Source organism: Myotis davidii, unplaced genomic scaffold (assembly GCF_000327345.1).
Source record: "Myotis davidii unplaced genomic scaffold, ASM32734v1 scaffold590, whole genome shotgun sequence".
Lineage (NCBI taxonomy): Eukaryota > Metazoa > Chordata > Mammalia > Chiroptera > Vespertilionidae > Myotis > Myotis davidii.
In genome coordinates this window covers 3,310,162-3,317,950 of record NW_006282381.1, presented here as the reverse complement: position 1 = coordinate 3,317,950, position 7,789 = coordinate 3,310,162, and positions in this window count along the sequence as shown.

Here is a 7,789-nt window from a genome sequence, read left to right as displayed (position 1 = left end):
GCCCCACCCCATAACAAAGAAACAGAATTTCTGGAGGATGAGGCCCAGAAATCAGGATTTTAAAAAGATTCCCAGGTGATTCTAATGTGCAGCCAAGGATGAGAACCACTGGTTTATATAGAGGCCTCAATGGGTTCAGTTCCATATTCAGTCCACCTGGTCGCAATTATACATTGCTCTCTCCAAGCTGCATTCTTGAAGTTGCTCCTAGTGGAGGAACAGTGGGAAGAACTTACATTCCAAGGACCCCTCCAAGGAGGAGGGGTAAAGAGCCTCCTCCGACTGCCCCAGTCCAGCTGCAAGGGTCCACTGGTGGTAACGTTCTCTCCATGACCTCCTCCAACAAATGGCCAGTACAGATTGTTTTCATGCATTCCATCACCAACTAGTGCATTGTGAACACGTGATACAGAGACAGCAAAGGATGTGGCCTTTAAATGAAGAAGGAGGGATTTAAATGAGACTTGAGAAATGGCTTCCTGGCATTACCTATATTTAGTGAGTGTCAAACTTCCACTCATTTTTACTTACCGACTGATTTTTAGAGAGAGAAAGGGAAGGGGGAGAGAGAGAGAGATCCGTTGTTCCCCTTATTTATGCATTCATTGGTTGGTTCTTGATTCTTGTATGTGTCCTTAGTAAGAATTGAACCCACAACCTTGGTGTATCGGGACGATGCTCTAACCAACTGAGCTACCCAGCCAGGGCCTCCACTCATCTTTCTGAGATGATCTCCATGCAGCATTGCTTTAAGCAAGTCCAATACCATAGACTTACCTTCAATAGCTTAACTAACCTTATCATTTAAGAAAGTTTTTATAAATAAAGGCCTGGCTCTATCCTATATAATAAAAGCCTAATATGCAAATTGTCCCCTTGACCGGGAGTTTGACCAGGGGAGGGGGTGTGGGCCGGTTGGCCAACTACCTGCGGCCCTTCCCCATGGCCGGCCCAACCCTGATTGGGCAGGCCAGCCGGACCCCGCCTGTGCATGAATTTGTGCACTGAGCCTCTAGTAACTCTATAAAAGGGGGTCTTATTTTGACCTCCTTGACCTTGTCACGGACCTCGTCTCCCCATTCTGAAATGTCTGTAACTGACAGAGAAGCTCTGACTCCTTCTTGGGAAAAAGAGGAGAAGGCATTTATTTATTTACTCATTTATTTTTTGCCAAAATAACCAATCGTTAGAGAACTTAGAGAAACTAAAGCTTCTGGTAGAAAAAAAGGAGCATGTCAATAAGAGAGCAAAGTGGATTTGGCCGGTATTATTTTGGCAAATGATATGCCTTGGGTGCATAGGCACAGCTGGATAAGTACTAGTAGATGGTCTAATGCCAAGAAGAGATCATCAGAAAGGTTGCGGCTGAGGGGAGAGATAAGCAAACAAACAAACACATGTTTATGTGTGTGTGCAGGAGACATTGCGGATGCTATTCTGCACGGGGAATCTGGTTGGGGAATTCTGAAGGCTTTAGGGAAGGCGGTTCTCTTGAATGACTTATATTTGGAAACATGCATGTATCACACTCCTCTCCAAGATCCCAAAACCATTTCTACCCGTTCAGCTCCAGTCCTCCAGCGCCTGGCGTGAAGTGCACTGGGCCACACGCTGACTCGCATCCCCCGCGTTCCTGAAATACCACTTTGAATTCAGTGTGCATTTACCTGTTTTGAAACAGCCTGCTAATGGCTCTAAATTCAAGGTCAGAAACATTTTTAATAGAAACTCTCTGGTCCTGTGTGTCATTTTTGCCTCCATGAAATATTGTGGCCACTAAGCCCAGTGGATCATAAAAGCATAATTTCCTGTCAACCACAATCATCTGCTGGATTGAATCCTAAAGTGTCTGTAAAAGCCCATTTTTATTGTAGACATCACCTCTCGGTGTGTGGCTCAGCGTTTGGAACTTTAGGCTGTTTACAAAATCGATGGTGCACTATGTTTCTGGGTAATGACTTAACGTATTTGAGGACTGGCCAAGCTCACCTTGATCGGATGTTGGGGTCAGGAGACCGAGATCCAGGTTGTCATTAGAACTGTCTTGAAACTGAGTGTGAATGAAAAGTTGGATTGCAGGTAGTTTACCCAAGAGGAGAACTATCTTCTTATGGAGGAATTCCAAACCCTTTTTTTATTTGTAGGAATTCCAGAGAGACTGTGAAATCTCTTCATCTCACTCTCTGGGTGTAAATCAATGTAGCAGCATTATAATAAAGTGGATTGCTTGGCCAGACATACATATTGTGGTTAGAAAACCTAAAAATAAATTGATTTTTTTTTTCACCCAAGCTTTACAACCTTGCACAATTTCTTCATCCTTGCATAGAGTTCAGCAGCTGGTGTAGCAGTTGCTATTCAGAATGTTTATTAATTCCAATAACAGTGCCATAACATTCAATGGCATCTCAAGAATTCTTACACAACTTTTTTCTGATCATCAGAGAGGATACTATTAGCCCTGCCCATGGCAGAGGTGCAAGCATATAAACAGTGTGGCTCTCATTGTCACCAGGGAATCCCATTTCTCTCCAAGTGACAGACTTCACTGAAGGGAAGGCCAAGTTTCACCACCTCCTATAAAATGCATATGCAGCCTGGCCGGTGTGGCTCAGTGGTTGAGCGTCCACCTACGAACCAGGAGGTCATGGTTCAATTTCCAGTCAGGGCACATGCCTGGGTTGAGGGCTCCGTCCCCAGTAGGGTGTGTGTAGGAGGCAGCTGACCAATGATTCTCTCTCATCATTGATGTTTCTATCTCCCTCTCCCTCCCTTTTTCTCTGAAATCAATAAAAATGCATTTTAAAAAAGAAAAAAAAATGCATGTGTATATGGACACACCAGCCAGGGGGACAGGATTCCCGTGTCACTCCCAATGCTGATATACAGTGGGGGAGGAATATTATGACATCATACAAACCCCTGTGTATTCATATACTTCAGTGCAGGGTTTCTGATATATGTGTGTGGTCCCATATAATGAGTGATAGTAGGTTATGGGCACGGCTTCAAATGACACTGAGCAGGAAGTGTATTTCCCACATCACCATGGATTCCTTCAAGTCATCTCAAGGAGGTGGTCTGAATGGGGAGCTGTCTTATCCTTGAGAACCCCTGGCTTTACAGATGGTGGTCCTCAAATCCCAGATGGTAGCATCTGCGTCCCAGGAGAGATGGTTGGAAGTGCAGAATCGCAGGCTCTGCCCTCAATTCACTGGCTCAGAATCTGCATGTTAGCTAGAGTTACAGGTGCCTTGGATGTAGATTGAAGTTTGAGATGCACCCCCACAATGGTGTCCTGGGGTAGCTCTTACTGGACGCCTCAGAGCTGATTGCTAAAAAGTTGAGGAACTGCCCTGGAGCTGGTTAACGGTCATGCTAAGGTTGACTTTGGTCATGGCGGAGATATTGGTAGCATGGAACTCAGACATCAGACATTCTAGTTTCCTTTCCCAGAGCTACTTGTTACTTATTGAACAGCACACCCTTGCCTCTAACTGCTTCCCTTTTAGCAAAGAGAGAGATGACTGAGACTTTGACATTGTCTAGATCAGGGAAAATAAAATATTGCTTTACATAGCAATTTCTCTGTGCTTCAGTCTGCTTTCCTCTAAAATGGGAATGATAATAAAGTCATAATAATACTAGGGCTATTTTGAAGAGTAGGTATAAATACATACATGTGTGTTACATCTAACGTGTGTAGATATATATTTGTGTATAGTCTGTGTTGATGACTTACCATATCCACACATATTAGTAAAGTGTGTGTGTGTGAGTATGTTTAGTCCGTCTTGATGAGGGGATATTCGCCAAATGTTTTCTAAGTGTTCACTTTAATTATTTGGTAGAAAATAATATTGGCTTCCCATTTTTAAGTCAATTTTAAAATATTTTTATTGATTTCAGAGAGGAAGGGAGAGGGAATGAGAGATAGAAACATCATTAATGAGAATCACCAATCAGCTGCCTCCTGCACGCCTCTTACTGGGTATTGAGCCCTCAACCCGGGCATGTGCCCTGACCAAGAACTGAACTGTGACCTCCTGGTTCATAGGTCGAACCTCAACCAGTGAGCCAGGCTGGGTGGGCTTTAAGTAAATACTTTAAAAACTGAAAGCGTTTTAATAGAATTTAAAGTAACAGTACAAGTGATTCAAGAGTGTGGCAGCACTGGAGGAGGGGTGTAGGAGTATTTCAGGTCTAGAAGCGCGCACAGAGGGGTAGTGGGAGTGAACAACCGAGAAGAAGAAGGGTTTCTGCAGAGCTGGGCCAATTTCTTCCTGGAGCTCCGCCAGGGCTCTGCCACCCACTGTGGTTGTTGGCCAAGTCACTCCCCCTTTCTCTGAAAAAGGAGGGGCTGCATTGGAATAGCACTCATCTGTCTCCCACTCCCGCTCTGTGGGAGGGTATGTATTTTTATTCTCAAAGCTTAGGAGAAATCAAACATGCCTTTCTCACCCTAATCAGTTTGGCTCAGTGGATAGAGCATCGGCCTGTGGACTGAAGGGTCCCAGGTTCGATTCCAGTCAAGGGCATGCACCTTGGTTGCAGGCACATCCCCAGTAGGGAGTGTGCAGGAGGCAGCTGATCACTGTTTCTCTCTCACTGATGTTTCTAACTTTCTCTTCCTCTCTGTAAAAATATTAAAAACACACACCAAAAACATGCCTTTCTCTTCACAGAGAATTGGCAGAGAAGAAGGGACCCTACAGACATGTACTCTGTAGCAGCTGTGACTAGGATGAACTTGGTGGGTAGGGAGAAGATGCCATGATCATGGACTGGATGAGCTAGTGAGTCATGATGGGGACACTACCCTAGGTGCTGGCTCATTCAGAGCTCCTGGACTAGTCAATAGACTGGACTGCCCATGGCTTGACTTAAATGTCCTTTCACATCTACCCCTCCCCAGTTGGGAAGTCACTTCTCAACATGTAGAGGACACTGCCCCCAGGAAGCCTTCTGTGATGCTGCCACGATGAGAGGCATACTCATCACTCTCTTCCCCTAACTGTTCTCAGATTATGTAGCCCTAGATGTTGTATTTATCTCTTAGTCTTTACCCTTTAGACTCGTCAGTCCCTGAAGATAAACTCTCTGACCTATTTGCCCTTCCATTCCCAGTACTGGACACTCAGTATATGCTCATCAGATATTTATATAATGAGAGGAGGAGGAAAGAGAATTTTGGAGTTTGACTACCTACCATATTGATTTGAAATAGTGACCTGCTTCTTATCGGAGCTATTCTTTGGGCAAGTCACTTATTTCTTCTGTGTCTCAGTTTTGAACAAAGCAGTACAAAGCCTAGTGAGCTTACTCTGACTAGAAGGTATTGTGTTCATGGGTAGTATTTGGGGCCCTGCATCTATATATTAATCCTTTCATTCAGACTAATGAAGCCATGCCATCCTATGAAATTGCTCCAGGGCCGATTACTACTTGTTCCCTGAGCCTGGCGAGTTCAGGCAGCACCCTGGTCATGTCATAGGTCATCCTGAGTGCTGCTTTATGGTCTCCATCAAAGAAGCATCTGTCCTGAGTTTCAGTGGGATGACATGTCCCTGTCCCAGCATCATTAACACAGAAAATGCCAGAGTACATCTGCAGAGTCTTTGGCACAATTTAAAAATAATGGTCCGTTCCAGCTTTTCTTAATAGTTTCACAAGGATGGTGATCTTTTCATCCTCTGGGTAGGTACCATTATTGTGTCCTTTCTGAACTCGCCAGTGGGTGAGCGTCGACCTGTGAACCAGGAGGTCATGGTTCTATTCCCTGTCAGGGCACATGCCCAGGTTGTGGGCTTCATCCCCAGTAGGGGGTGTGCAGGAGGCAGCAGATCAATGATTCTCTCTCATCATTGATGTTTCTATTTCTCTCTCTCCCTTTCCCTTCCTCTCTCTGAAATCAATAAAAATACATTTTAAAAATATATTAAAAATCAATAAAAATGTATTTTAAAATATATTTAAAAATAAAATTCAAGGGGGGCTGAGTGTCCCTGAGTGCTGCAGCTCTAAGCTAGGTGGTGGGCATTGCTCTGAGTCGGTTCCCTATTGCAAGCTTTTCCTCCGTTTCCAAAACAGCTGCTGCTTCCAGTGGCCCCTGTGTTCACTCCTGGGGGTGGAGCCGCATTTGAGGTACAGAGTCCTAGGGACAGAGCTGAGCCCTGGCAACATGTGACAGGCAGGGCGATACCACTGGCTGTCATGTGAGATCAGATGCTGCCTGTGTGGGCAGCAGAAGCTGGGTCTGCTCCTGGCAGCTGGCCTCACCCATCCCACAGCCAGCCCAGCTCATGGCAACCACTTTCTTGCTTTTCCATTCTGAGGCAGAATAGAACCAGGCACCTAGAGGTTGAAGGGTTGCCTACGGAATTGTTCCCAGTGGCATCCTGAGAAATCATTTTCCCACTTAATTGAATTCAGCGAGGCTCCTGTCTGGGATCTGCAGTGAGCATTATTTAAAAAAAAAAAAAAATATATATATATATATATGTAATTTTTTTTGAGAGGGGAGAAATACGTTTTGCCACGCTAAAGGTAAGCAAAAAAATGTATTTGACACCTGAGGTAATGGGGATTTTTTTCGCCCATCCGTTTCTGAATCTCCTCCACTGAAAATTGTATTTTTACCATATCCTACTCCCCAAGGAGCTTTTCATAATTGAAATCTCCTGTTTAACTGTGCATTCCGAATGGGAGTCCTGGCACTGTCCTGATTACTGCATATGCGCTGGACATGCCGGCTTTCTCTGTGGGACCATTCTAATTTTATTCCCTGGTTATTAGCATCCTGGTGGAGAATTGCATCCTGTGACCCAACTAGACGGTCCCTTCTGATGGGCTGTGGCAGCTAAGACAGTAAAAATTGGGGAAGTTTCCCTTCCCATTCTCATTCATAAATTAAAAAACAAAAACAACCACTAGTGAAGGCCAGTTTCCTCACATAGCTCAGCATAAAATGAACTAGAACCCATCCTTAAACTGGAAAAGAAAGACAGAAAGAGAAAAAGAAGGAAAGGCAGCGGAGAAGAAGGAAGAAAGAAAAAAAATAAAGGTTTGCAACCTCCATAAGAATATAAGATGGCTTCATTAGCATGCGCCCCAGGTTGCATTAGAAAATTCTTTTTAAAAAATTTAAGAAAAGAGAGTGGAAAGGAGAGAGGGAGGAAGAAAGGAAGAAAAGGGAAAGCAAATTTCTATGACTGTCCGTGAAGCAGTTCTTTATAAGTAACCCAGAGAAAATATGAACACTAAAAGGAAATAAAGCTTAAAAAAACGAAAGGACCTGTTAGCCCACTTGCTTCCATTCCTCAGGTCGACTTTCTTAACTCGAGAGTTTTAGGAAATGCCTGGTGTGGCTCATTCACCCGATTTTCTTTGAAAGCAGTGATTTCGTTGGAAAACCCTGTCTCAGTGGACTTGTCTCTCTCTTCCTCCCTTTTTGCTTTTTGCAGGAAACTTCAATGAAAAGGCCAGCCAATGGATGTTGGTCTTAGAACCCTGTGTAGATGGTGTCTGCCTGCTGTGCTGTGAACACGTGGCGGCCCCGTGAGTAAACACTCCGCCCTGCATGATGAATTGGATGGCTGCGGACCGGAGGCGAAACGAGTAATTGTCTCATTTTCGTGCTCATCTGCTTAACCGGTGGGACCATGCCAGAACGGCTCTCGGAAGCGCTCTGGGATCTCTGGACTCCATTAATAATATTATGGATTACTCTCCCCGCCTGCGTGGACACGGCTCCGACGACTCCGTCTCAAGTTCTGACCAGTGGATCCCG